We start from the raw sequence: 15172 nt of genomic DNA, 5'->3' as shown, positions 1-15172 counted from the left end.
CACATACACTAAGGCTGCTCTTACACCACTACTGTGGAAAGCCAGGAAAAACATTTCTGCTCTGGTTGTTATTACTCTATTTTATTTTAGTTTTGGTTGAAGATTTACCTGATTGCACCTTCACATTTAAGAGGCTACCAGGCAACATAGAATTTAACTACATGTGTACTTTAGATTAGTTGGCTGCAGAGGCTCTGTTTTGATTTTATCAACTCTTGAGAAGCAGGAGATGGATTTAAACGTGGTTTGGGGGTGGGTGAAAGGTTCTCAAAATTCTCAGTTATTGGATTCAGTTTTGAAATGCATACAGTAGTGTATATAGTGTATATAAATAAATAAAAGAATTGATCTAAAATGGTAAGCAGCTGGCTCACCCACACAAAGCTGAGCTGGTGTTTAAATGTGCTAAAAGACAGAAATGTTTTTATATGTTATTATATGCTATTCGGTGTCCATTTCTGCACATGGAGTCAAAGTATCATTCAATATCAGTAACATACCTACCATTTAGAAACAGCTCAATACTGTTACTGATCATTTCTCTGAGTCTCTGTCCTGAGAGGATCTCCAGGTGTGTGTGCGTGTGTGTGTGTGTGTGTGTGTGTTTGTGTAGAGACAGCAAAAGAGAGAGAAAGGGGGGAAGAGGTGTAGTAATCCATTAAACAGTCCCTCCATCTACGGATTAGGTTAGGCCATCAGGAGATGGCTCCTTCACTCTGAGAGAGGACTGAGGTGTGGGTCAAGCATTTAGTAATAAGCTCAACTGTCCTATAGTGACATGTTACCAAGGTTACCAGCCTGACCCTGTCCTAGCAACAACTCTAGAAGTTCCTGCATCAAAGTGAAAGGATGTTGGTGATACTTGTGCTAGTCGCCCGCCCCCCCCCCCCCCCCGTCCCCCCCCCACACACACACACACACAAACGCAGAGGGATCATTGTACATTCTCCTACTCCTGTAACTCTATCTTTCTACATTTCCTCTTTCCATGCTTCCCTGAATTCTCAGACTTGTCCCAACAAGACCCCATCCGTCCTTTCACTGGATGATGGCACAGTTTCATGTGGCCTTTTTGACACTCAGCAAAATAAAAGCCTTCAACTTAAGAGCACTGCCAGAGGTCAGTTTAGGTGTCTGATATCAACTGTGGTTTAATTGCAGGGTCATCTTTCTTCTGGATGGTCAGAGGGACTCTAGCCTCGACCACTAGCCTCAGTGACCAGCGGCTGCAGCGTTGAGGCCCCCAAGAACGCTGATGCACCATTTGTCTGAGGCATGTTCTGGTCCACATGATGGATGACATGCGCTGATGCACAAGCTCTAAGTGATTGGGGAAGATTGAAGATATCCAATTCACTTACAGTAGCTTTGCTCTCCATTCCATAACCAGGCAATCACAGCGATGGGCACGTGTGAAATGTTCAAGTATGTGTTGGATATACCAGACCTGCTGCACTGTTACGATGCATAACCTGGAGTATTGTTGCTGCACTCATTGTTGAGCATCACTCTGCAGCTCTGTTGTGCTAACATAGTCATGTGTGTAGAGTTTGAGTTGGAAATCATATAGTCTTATTGTAGTGTCTCACTGATCTTCACACTACAAGTGTTGCTGGAGTTTAGATCTTAAGACAATTTCCCTTCTTCATGCACCTTGGACGTAGGTTATGTTGAGCCAGAAAATGTAAAATGAGCAGTGGTCACACACACAGGACTATTACTCACAGTATATGTAGATAGATACATAAGTAATATTAAGTAGTAAATAAAAAGCAGCTACATGTCACTGTGTGCTCCAGGTTACAGATAGAATAACTGAGGTTTACTAGTTTCCAGTGGTGAAGGACAGCATGGCCATCTTATTATAACAAAGGTTAGTTTTTTTCTTTTAAACCCAAACCATGATCTATTTCTGCAATGAAACTGCAATTATTTCACAATGTTGGAAATGCACCCTCAGGCCTACTAGTAGGTCCAGTTTGCCCTATCTGAAGTACAATTATTGTAGTGATAACAACTATTAATCGCCATTTAAAAGGGAGCAGATTTTATCCCCTCCTTACAAAAAAAAGTTTACCATAGTTAACTCTAAAAAAACATGTAGTAAGTTAAATTGTTTTTAAATAAATAAAAAATATATAAAAACAATAAAAATAAAAATCATTTCCCCATTTAGATGCTGAAATATAATGAGCCTGAAAAAAACATAACAATACACTACTTAACTAACTATCACTCAACTAATCAGTCATTATTAACCATATACATTTTATTTATATATAAATACATAATTAAAATGTTAGATGAAAAAAAGGCAGTTGAAAATATGGATATATTTTACCAGTGTAAACAAATAACAAATAACAAATATTTAATATAAGGAACAATTCTAACTTAGGTGTTAACCTAGATTTAATGTCAATCCGTTTCTGAGAGAGAGAGAGAGAGAAAGAGAAGGTACCAGATCCTGTATTTTTGTTTTGATGGAGAACTTGTTTACATCTGGATCATGTTACTTTTTATTTTAATGGAAATCTGCAGAATGAGCTGTGTGCTTTCCCTTCATATGGAGCCCCTCCCTGTCTACTCTACTATATTTCCTGTCTCCAACTCTTTAACGAGGAAACATATGCTGAGATGGGCACATCCTGAATCAAGTGCTACAAGATGTTATGCATCCTGCATTACAACAACAAAAAGATGAGAAAGTATTGATCATTATGTAGCAGGCCTCATACTTTGAAGAGCGCAGGATAATCACCTATATTTGGTTGTTTTTCTCTTTAGGCTCCTTCACACACACCGAATGTGATTGTCCCTCAACGTCCTTTATGATTTATGATTTTGTCATTGATTTTCTTCACAGCGCCAGACTGATTTCCTTCTGATGAACCGCTGAGTTATTTTAGTTTGTATGTGTGTGACTTAGGATGATGTGGCATTACTAAATTTTCATGAACATTTCTTGGAAACCTTTTCTTTCTAATTGAAGATTTTGTAACCTCTGCATTTTCTATATGGTGTCATTGGATATTTAACAGATGTTTTTAAAAGTTTCACGTTAAAGCATTAAAAAAGTTTTAGACAACACAGTCCTAAAGCATCCTTATTCTACGGCAAATCGAGCTGTTGTGCCTTTTTTATTTTCTCCCTTATGTGAGAGCTCTCCTAAGGCCACTGCTGAATGTTTTAATCCTTCCTTTAGAGTGTTGAATGTGAATGTCATTGAATGTCCTTCATGAATTTGCCATTGATTTTTCTTTCCCATAAAGCAGTTTTCCTCAGGCTATGTGCCAACCACAGCTACAGGTAGTGGTTCAAATGGGGGGGCAGTTAAATGAAAACTGCATTTGAATTTTTTTTTTTTTTTGGTCACATAATCCTTTAAAAAAATGGAACAATCCTCTGGGAAATATAGATTATTCTTTCTTTTTGTGCATCAGAAAAAATATATTTATCATGATCCTTTTATGTATGTGCAATATTTTAAGTGTAAGTTATCATCTTTAATTGAATGGGAAATAAGAGACTTGCTGTTTGAGTTTTAGTAAATCATTTAAAAACATAAGTTATTCTTGGCAGTTTCGTGATAAAAATACAATCCAGGCAGGAAGCGAACCAACAAGGAAAGAAGGGATGAAGAAAAGAAGTGTGTGTGTGTGTGTGTGTGTGTGTGTTTGGAGAGAGAGAGAGAGAGAGAGAGAGAGAGAGAGAGGAAGATGAGTGTATTTTTAGCTGCATATCTGTCACACGTCTTTCTGCCTTTGATGGCTGGTGTCCATCAGATCTCTGGAGCGTGGCGGCCTGAGCCTTGAAGCTACATTGGGGAGATGCACACACACACACACACACACACACACACACACACACACACACACACACACATAGGCACTTCTTGTAGTTGAGGGATATGACAAAAACAAGTGACAGAAAGGAAGCAGTGATGAGTCAGGCAGATAACAAGATATTAGAAGGAATTTGTACCGGAATAATATATAGCATTATTATGTGATACACGATAAACAAACACAATCGCCTTCTGCTGGCCGACAGTGTATGTGACAGATCTTTCTGTCTCTGGTCTTTAGGGTCCCAAGGTTTGTCATGCGGCTCGCCTCCTGGGAAGAGACTGTAAGTCTGGACACTGAAAAGGTATAGATCCCTCGCTCCCTGTCAGACTGCCTCATTAGCCTCTCTCTCTCTCTCTCTCTCTCTCTCACACACACACACACACACACACACACTGGACATGCACAAACAAACAGTTAACCCTAAACCATTCACTGTGCAAGCAAATATTAATGCTAGACTTATTTTGCATCCATCCTTTATACAAAATAGAAGCAGCCCACAATGAAGGGTTTGGCGTAACAATTCATGTCAGCAATAAAAGTAATAAAATAATAAGGAGTGCTGAGAAAAAAAGCAAAGCTGTTGCAAGTTAGACTACTATTTTGACTGAAACTAATGATCTAAGATGGGGGAAATGCTTTTGTTGTTTTCTTGACTGCGGTTTTGGACATCTACAGTGCTGTGTCTTCTGTTCAAATCTCTCAAATCTCAAGTCCCTCTCACTCTCCTGTTCTGTCACTCTACTGGTTGATGTGTTATGACCATAGACTTTATAAAATAATGAACATGGCCACTGTGACATCATCTGTTGGTTTTTGGATTCCTGCCTCAAGTTTGGCATTTTGTTTTTTTGGAACCAGAGGTGACCAGATTAGGACAAGATACGGTTCAGACCCAACACTGACTGCTAGCTTGGTTAGCACTGTGCATTTACAGCCACTGTTAACTGTAATAATCCTAATACAATTATTTTGCTATTCAAAAAAGGCTAAATACAAAAAAAAAAACAACAAAATGTACAACTTTAAATCCTTTGAGGGTCTTTTAGTACAACTAGTCTACCTGCTGAACAAATAATTTTTAGGTGACCACAACTTTTCACAAATAACTTTAGTGAACTGAAAACAAACTGTTTTGGTTAAGTTTATATGCAGTATTAAAATAAAACAATTAAAAGGAAATAAATAGATAACAACAGCATATTAATGGAAGGAATAAAAACCATACAGTAATGGTACACTGCTACCCATGTGCAAAATAAGAACACAAAACTCCTAAAATGACGAGGGAAACGGGAGAAGGTGGGACAGAAACCAGGCTGTATGGTTTGCAGCTCTCCTCTCCATAGGACAGGAGGCCTGGTTGCCATAGTGATGCAGTATTTCTCCAGAATTGCACATATTGATTCGCAGAGGCGTCAACGGCCAAGCAGGAGTGAGAAGAAAATGTGTGTGTCTGTGTATTTGGGGGGGATGGGCTGTAGGGGAAAGAGGAAAGAGAGGGAGAGCAGTGTATGTTTGAGCAGAATCACCAGACAGTGACTCGAGCTTCCACACACACACACACAGGTTTAACAGTATACCTTCATGGGATAGCCCCTTCATCGCTGTATTTTCACTCTTTTTTTTCACAGTTTTTTCATGTTCTGTATTAAACTTGTTGTCACAAGCGATGATATTTAAGATTCAATAGCTGCCTCAGACTGCACATAATGTTCAATTGGAGTCTGTTTTTTGATGTTTAAGCTTGTCAGTTCAAACATAAACACATGCTTATTTCCTCTGAGCAGAGTGATACACTGAGAGCAGCCTGTAGGTGAACACCAGTGAAAGTAAAAGATCCTTCCTGAAACAGAATTCACACATGTAATTCCTCGTATGCTGGACAATTTAATCAATATTTGCGCACATGAAAAACTGTCTCCTAAAGCCGGAAAAATAACGGAGCTCCAGCCTTGTGATGTAATCAAAAGACAAAACCCAGAGATAGTTCTCTGATAATTTTCTGAGAATGATTTGGTGAATACCCACAGGGAAATGTTCCACTTTAAATGTGAAAAAGGTTTTCATAACTGTAAAATTGTGCTTGAACCTGAAAAGATACACGTTCTCAGGTGTTGTCAGCACCAACAGAAAAGTAAGCCGCGGCACGTTCACTCCAGCATGTTTGTGGTATTTAACAAAAATCTCGACCATTAAGTTGGCGAGCAAGCAGAGATGAAGGGAGCAGCAAGACTGTTTGAAAAGCTGTTTGGATGTGAAAGCTGAATTCCTTGAACGCTGTTTGAAAACTGTAATCCCAGCCGAAAGGTCAAAAGTCTCAGCAGGTTTTCTATTTGTGTCTTTGTGCTGCTGTTTTAAGCCCAGAACACGCTTTGTACTCCGTTCAAAGAGCAACATGAGGGGTCTGTGAGGGGATTAGTCTGAATGATGACGGCGGAGGCAGTGATGTGCGGGGGCGTGTGAGTGCGTGCAGATGCACATGCACACAAGTGTGTTGCTGCTGTCATATTGAAACCTTGTAAATGTTAAAGTAAACTTTTCAGGAGTGAACATAAAAAACTGGTGCTTATTTTTGAGATGACAGCTGGTGTGCTGAGGAACTTTTCTCTTACTTCTGACTGGGATATGACAAATTACTCTCACATGAGTTCTGTTATTTTCCTGCTCTGTTTAATTTTACTTTATCTATGCAGAGCTGCTGTTGCCCCTTCGTGCTTTTCCACAGACGAAAAAATAGATATGCTGAAAATGTTCTCGACTGTCAGCCACTGGAAGTTGTAACTAATGGCTTTGCACTTAGCTGGTAAAATTTTGAGTTATAAATTATATATTTTTTTTTTACTATCTGCAGCCTTAATGGAGGATAGCTGCTTGATACAGTAAGTGTGTGAGGGGAGCATCTTCTGGGAACAAGCCCCTCCGCAATTGCTGGGCCCCTGAAAAGGCATGGGCCCTCCCCAAATCTGCTTTACTCATATCCAAACATGCATGTGCTCTCTCTCTGTTTGTTAGTTAAGATCAGTAAATTTCTCAGGTCATGTGGACGGCTGCCTGTAGTTTCACTGAAAAAAAATGACTCTCACATCATTTTCAGGAGGGGCGGTTTTCATTATGAAACAGGCATCAGTTTACTAAGGCAACAATTAATAAAATGTTATTTTTTGTTGTTTTAACATGTATAACGATTAATATTTTGATTAACAAATAATGTAGTTGTCATTGTTTATATATGTAATGAATATTATTATTGCTGACCTCCATGGCCTCCTTAACCCCTCGCAGCTGAGCCCAGAAAGCTCTCTTTTTTTCACCTTATGGGCAGCCCTGACTGGGAATAACATTAGACTTTAAACATTAGAGTAAAGCTTATATCATCATTCAGAAAAAAATGACTGTATACCCAACTGTGTCACCCTAAAACAATAAGAGACCACATACCTCTTCAAAGTCCTCACAATCCTGTGTAGCTCTATAGGGTACTCCATTGGTTGTACCACAAATTCTCTACTATTTGGCAGCCTTAGTTTTTGGAGGAGGGTGTGTGTGTGTGTGTGTTTGTGTGTGTTAATGTAACTAGGCCAGAAGGGGGGAGAGCGTAGCAATGGCAGTGGCCTAACATCCAAATGGACAACAGCTGATTAACTGTTTTTTCCAACAGGGCAACTTGTGGATGCTTGTGAATACGTGGTTGCAGATATTTTGAATTTGTGCTTGTTTTATGATAGAAATTTTTAATAAATGTCTGATGTAAAACCAGAGAGATACCATACAGAGGGATCACTTAAGTAAGCGCTTTGGTTTATATTGTGATGTAAAGAAACCCTGTCTTTTCCCTTTTTGGTCCATGGCCTTGTAATGTTGTACCAAATAACACTGAAGTATTTGAAATATCCTACCAACAATCCAGACCTAAACAGACCTAAAACACTTCGCTGACACGTGAAATGCTGCAGGCATAAGAGACGACCAAACCTCCTGTCTTGAAAGATATACGTTATGTTTAAGTTTTATTCCCTTCAGCACTTGTACCTATGGAAATCACAACAACATTCATGCTTGTTTCAGGCAATTTATTTTGTGACATTATAATTACTAACATATTCTACATGTATATATCTGTTAAATGATGGTACATAACATAAATCTTGATATTAAAAGGACACTAAAGCCAATTAGGTTTGTTTTTGCGCAAAACTGTTTTATACTTATATTCACAGTTATACTTTATAAGATCACTCAATCAGAATGGCAGGCATTTTTGTTTTAAAGCAAAAAAGATTAGTATTTGTTTTCATAGCAGACATTTTCTATATTTTAAGACTTTAGTTTCCTGTGTCTCCATTTGTTATTTTAATGGTTGGTTGGGGGAAATGTCTCTCTGCTCCAATAATGAGAGAGTTATGAAAGGAATCACATATGCACACATCAGCAGTTAAACTCAAATACCCCAAAATGCACAATGTTTTGTTAGCAGAGCTAGATTAGTATGTTCAATTAGTGTGGCTGAGAGAAAAACAAGGCCTGTACAAGGCAAAGTTGCAGACGCACGTGCGCACACACACACGCACGCAGAATATGTCCGCAGAGCACATGGACAAACGTTGCACAACACAGTATACACAGCGTTCGCCCAGAGGTCCTCTGGCCAGGGACGAGCGTTGAATTTAAGAGCCTCAATCACTTTCTCAAAAACACAACTAATCCTCTGTCTCTCCACAACAAACACACACACACACACACACACACACACACACACACAACACCCCTTCCCTCTCTCACACTCTTTTGCCCTCTTTCCCACTCTGCATTCAATGTGGCACGCTCATGACTGAGAGAGAGAGTGCATGTATGTATGCATGTGCTTGTGTGTGCGCCGATGTGTCAGTGTGTTTATTTGTCTTTGTGTGCATTGTGATTTTGATGGTGTGCTTGGAGACATTGTTAGCCCCAACAGAGGATTGCCGCCGTGTGTTTCAGCTCAAGGTCTCAGCTTGATTTGGTGCCAAGGTTAGCAGCTCCTTCCAGCTGCTCCTGAAAGCTCCACTCTGCCTGAATGAGCTGCTAACCTTGGCACCAAATCAATATCAGCCAAACTCTTTGAAGAATCACAGATGGAACTGGCCTCACTGCTCTGCGCTCTCGGTGCTGTGCGATCAGTGTGTGTGTGTGTGTGTGTGTGTCTGTAATTGCTGCCAGCCTCCCTTTCCTGCTTGGCCTGCGTCCAGAGAGTTGCACAGTGTGATGGTGGAGTATCTGCTCTCATTCATGATTGAGGGTAAGGTTTAGGGTTGTCTAAAGACACCCCCCAACCCCCCACCCCCCACCCCCTTCCCCCTTTATCCCCTCTTAACAAACAAACACACACACACACACACACACAAACATGTACACACAGCCACATCACCATCATTATCATTTTTCGTTTATAACAATGCCTTCGTTCTTATACCCTGCAAGTAAGAATAAGGTGATGCTTTCTTCATTCCTCACAACCATCTTTGTCCTTGGCTCAAACACACACTCACACACACGTGCTTCCTGTAACCCAGCCCGGTATCATCTGATCTGGGTGTTGCTGAAGCTGATCGATGGTTGTGTTGAAATATCTCAGGGTATGATGAGATGCTGCATTCACGCAGGCACAGAAACATATCAATAGCCTGGAGGCTTGCACCCATCGTCTCTGTTTCCAAATACAATTAAGTAGCTTCTTTTGTACAAATGCACTCTGTGAACAAGCAAACATTCATACAGATGGATACACACTTGGGTAGATTTTACAACTGATATACTGCACACATTGCAGCGCTGGTGAATTAAGAGACCAAATAGTTTTATATGGGTTGGAAACAGCTATATTTCTGAAACAGAGTAGGAAACCAGTCAAAACAATGTTAACTTTCAAAGACTACCATAAAGTAAACAGGAAAATCAACTGGTTCCAAACTGTTGGATAATGAACAGATGCCTTAGACCTAAAGGGAAGAGACTTGTTAATGACACTTAAGCTATGTTCAGGCTGCAGGCAAAAGGAGCGAAATCTGATTTTTGTGGGTGACTCAGATCTGGGTTTTTTTGTTTGTTTTTTCATAATGGTGTGTACATGTCTAACATTCTGCAAAGCAACCTTAGTTTTAATAGTCATATTTTAAAAAATGATCAACTTTTACATCACTGTAGATCAGAATTTGTCAAAATTCTACACTGGCAGGAGTCACTTGATAAAGTTATTAAATGTAGTTCTTGATATCCTGAATTTTTGGATGAAATCTGTTCCAGTGAAGCCATTCATGTCACGATTCCAACACCTTTTGCTTATACTCCTCATCCACGCACACACATCAACTTATAAATGTAAATCTTTACTTCAGTGGCCCCCATGTTTAATGCCATACAACAGTGTGCTACATTTGACATGTCTGTTATTATTCTTTTGTGTATGCAGGTTGGTTCAGGACTGTGACCAGCCCATTCTCATTCAGAACTCATAAAATGGCATCTCTTTGACAGCGCTTTTGGCATAAGATCGCAATGCCAAAGGTGTAAGGTGAGAATGTGGCCAGACAGAACTGAATGTGGTGTTATTATTGCCACCAGACAGCTGAACGGCACCTACTGCATTTGTGCAAGGGTGGAGTCACTTGAGAACGCAGCCGGAGGAAACCTCTCACGTCTACATGAAACACAGCAGGACAGCATCAGTTTGAAACGCTGCCGGTAACGACGTAATAAAAGGAGCATGAAGGTCCCTATAGGACAGGCAGGATGGGCAGTGGATGGGTCCACCTAACCCCAGATTTGTACCTGTGAGTCTGTTGTTTGCTTCCCATCTGAATGTGATGGGGAGGGTGGGTTCTACACCTCACCGTGTGCCTCCTTCCCCTAAACCTAACCATTCGTGCCAGCATGAGTGTTTGTTGACATTGGTTGGCATGTGCCTTTGTTGTCTAAACATGAAGTTTTGACATCCAGGAACATAAAGAGCAGATACAGAAGGATACCTTAAACATAAAATGTAGACAGGCAAGTTGACAACAAAGTGGCAATATGTGATAACTATGGATGAGAACATGTTGCCAGTTCACACTGGAATTTCATTTTTGGTGCAGCAAATTAAAACATAAATAAATAAAGAGATCTGAGTAGAAGAAGACCTCAGTAGCAGTAACTATTGACAGTGGTTTGTAACTTAACATCACACCCAAAGGTAGTGACCAGGACTGAATACTGCAGATGAATGATGAATGATGTATTTTCCTCTGAAATACACTCAGCTACATATGTAGATTAAAAAGCAATGTCAGAGGAGCTACTTTTGATTGTGATCCCTTGCTGCTGCTGTCTCATGTAAACTATAATTTAATTCTAATAAATGAATGCATTCATTTATTAAGTATTAGACTATAGACTATATACATGTGTTAATGTCTGCTCCTCTATTGACAAGCTTTGAAAAGCTTATCAGGGTGTCCCATTTCACATGTCTAGTTTTACTTGAAATCATGATTGTATTTATATTTTTTATTGAGTCTAGCAATAAACTTTGAATGAATACAGTATGTTTACATTGTAACATTGTTATTATGTACCTGAGGTCTAATATTAAGTGTGCAGGAGGATATATTCTATCTGACTGAGATTTTTATAAGAGGTGATAAGTCTGCTTTGCGCTGCAGGTTTCAAGTTTCTTTGCTGGCACTTGCATATTAGATGGTGATTGGCTTTTGTATTAGTGACAAACCAAATCTAGCTTGCCTGGTGTTGGTTAGAATCTCAGATTTTAGGGAAATACACAGACATCACTCCCTTTAGTGGAGGTATGTGAATACACCCCTCTAATGACAAACTCTGAAAGTCAGTCCAGTCATCATCATGGGACATAGACATAAGACAGACACATTTTGGAGGGGAGGCAATCTTTAATCAAAGAAACAAGCCTTTATCCGCCTCTGTTTTTCACATCCTATACATGGAAGAACACAGGGTAGTATGCCTGGAAGCAGTGTTAAATATTAAATGTTATACTGCAGTGCCATACAGTACTTTATATCTTGTATACCCTTAAACCAACAAATAAATCAATAATATGAGAGTAAAAGCATGTAATAAGTTGCATTAATCAACACAAACCATTGTTTGAATAAATGTTTGCAGCTTTGAGTTCATTGCTACACAGGACCATGTTTAAGTACAGGGTAATTTAAAAGCTGTAAAGCAGGGTGAAGACTTTTCACTCATCAAAGCTAGCGAGGACAAATTTTGTCCATCTTCTGACTTGAGTCTATTGATGGCAAGGACAGCCGCACAATAACAAATATATTCCTCTGATTGTATTCTGCCATCATTTTTCTTTGTCTCCTTCTTTCTGCTCTCCCTTCTCATTTCTTTCCCCTTCCTCCTGTCCTCATTATTTATCTTTAGTCTATTCTATTACCTTCCCCCCCCAGTTCTTATGCCTTCCTGCCTTCTCGTATTGATTTTCATTTATAGGTTTTCATCCTTTTCACTCCCATTTCTCTGCACTGATGGCACCTTGCAGCTTGCCTCTCACTCTGCTTCTTCCCTCAGCTCTCCACAAGTAAAAGCCTTCCACATTCTCTTGCTGTTCTTTTGATATAATATCAAATACTTCTGGGCTTTGCCATACCAAGAGGCCAGGCTACCACAAAGAGCACGTATTGGTAGGCTCATGCTATTCAAAAGCCATGAAGGTCACCCTCCTCCCTTATACTTCGAAGAAAGGGAGTTGGTATAGATCCAGAAAGCTTTCAGCGATACAAGGCAGTACCAGAAATCAGTCTGCTTTATGGATGTTAAAGACATTTTATTTATTAATTTATTTATTCTCAGTGACAATGCACATTCATCAACATCAGTATAAATGTGCCAGTGTTGGTCAAAAATTAATGTGCAACTGTTGTCCCTCAGCCTGATTTTAAATTAGCTATTAAAGCAACAAGTTACATTTTCTCGATACTTGCTTTGGCACAGTTTTCAAATGATGATGAATATTTTCATAACATATGGAAACCTCCAAACCAACTTGTTCACAACATATTAAAATGTCTCATTTTTACAGACTGCCAATGTTATAGCACATCTATACAAATGAGTAAGTACTATTGTCTATAATTTGCACATTGCCAATTATATATATATTGCTGATCAGTTGTGTTGCTTCTCAGTTAAATATTCTTACTTTTTAAAATGTGTATGAATTACTTTATTGTATAAGTCATCCAACATATCCTCATACAATGGTTTGTATGATATCCTATGAAAATGCACACACAACAGTTAGTATGATATCCAACAAATTAGTGTCCTAAGAATGACTTTGCTTGTGTAACGGAAAGTTACAGAGGTTAGGTTTAGGAAAGGAAACATGGTGAGGACATTTCTCAAAATGAATCAAAGTTCACTAAAAGTCCACACAGTTCCAAACACCTGTCTCCTGCAGGAAAGTCCTGCGTTTTGTGACTCATTCACCATTCCAGCCTGCCTCCTTACTGGACCACTCGGGACCACTCCCACCAGCACAATGGTCACTATTTGCAGCCTTCCCAAATACATGGATCATGCACATATTACTGGCTCATGATTAGATGGGTTATAAACAATTTTGGATGATTTACTTTTTATTGGAAAACGTACCAACAGTTTATGAGACCAGCCTGAGCCATCACATATTCAATAGTCCATTCAACAAACAATAGACAGTCTGTCAGGCATATACAATGTCCCCTGTTCATGAGGAACGGTGTGTTTATGTGATTGTGATCATTATTATAATCAGTATTTTGATAAGGCTGCCAGTTGTGGAAAGGCTTATTTCCCAGAAACATAAGTGAGAGGAAACATTTCGAATTAGTTAGAATTTAACACCACAAAGTTTCAACTCCTGTTGTTGGAAATCAGTGAACAAAGATCTTTTGCCAAAAAACGCTCTTGCATAAGAAAAGTGATCAGTGACTTTTGATTTAATGCTAAAAAACAGGAGCTGGTGAAGGAGGTGTGACAGTCATGGTGATAGGTGAGAGAATACCTATCATTAGGCTACCAGTGATGTTCCCTGACAGGAGTTATTATGGGGGATGATTACCCGGACAAGGACTAGCAAAAAACACACTGAGAAAACAAATTTGTTTCTACATGTGGTTCTTTCAAGGTACTTACAGTCTTGCTGTATATTTACAATATAACATATTTTTTACAACTTTGATTAATAGCTTTGAGGTACTTATGTGTGACCAGTCATGTATTATACCAATCCTGAAATTACATGACAATATCAAAATCTACAAAGAGAACATAGCTCGCCTCATTAGATGGATAGCTTTCACATTGTGTGCAAACTGGGCTTTATGTTTGTTTTGACTCTCCAGCCAACGAGGAAGCGGTAGAGTATCAATGGAGCAAAATGTCAACTCAAAAGATAGATAACGAAATGGCGTCGTCAGAAACGCATGCCCTTATTCTCCCCCTCCTTACGCAAACATGCTAATATTGATGCTAGTTATTAATTGACCAGACAAAGAGTTATCCGAGAGAGCAGGCTGTTTTCTCACTGATAATGACACTGTCTCTGCCCCTCTAAGAGTCTTGATAGCGAAAAGAGACAGAAAAGAGGGACTGTCCAGGAATGAGCTGATGTTCACAACACTTAGTCCTTGCACTTATGTACATATATCTCAGTTCTGATTACCATTTTCACTGGTGCAGTCTTGAGAAGAGGTCTCAAGACTCATCATAAATTCTGCAGTATTGAGTCCCCAATAACACAATCCTATCAACAGACAAGAATGTCAATATCCTCTGCAATGCTGTTTTACGTCCATTGCTGATGTTTTTAAATCTCCTTCCTGCATTATTTGTCCATGGCATTTAAGGTTAGGGAAAAACCATAGTGTGGTGGTTATCATTAGGATTAGGCAAGCAGTTGTTATAAAAGATTGTGGTTGCTATTAATAGAAAGGTGTCAGTTGCTTGCAGTTTTTCTATTGGAACAGTCCAGCTATTTACATATAAGACAAACTACTTCCTGTATTTGTACTTGATGGAAATAGTGAGCTGCAGAATCATCCAGTATGGAAGTGATTCCAGGCTGGGGTGCTATTGTTTCAGCCACAAAACGTCCTCTTACGTTAAATGTTAGATTCTGATTAAATACATTTACTTTTGTATATTTCTGTAAAGTTGATGGTCAAGGTCATGTGCAGCTTATTCATGCCAAAGTTTTAGCTATTGATTGGTTTCCTATCCGAACCACAAAAAAGGAACTTAGGAGGTTTTTGACTGATTATTGCTGCTGGATTTTT

Source organism: Plectropomus leopardus, chromosome 1, assembly GCF_008729295.1.
Source record: "Plectropomus leopardus isolate mb chromosome 1, YSFRI_Pleo_2.0, whole genome shotgun sequence".
Taxonomy (NCBI): Eukaryota; Metazoa; Chordata; class Actinopteri; order Perciformes; family Serranidae; genus Plectropomus; species Plectropomus leopardus.
This window is presented reverse-complemented; position numbering follows the sequence as displayed.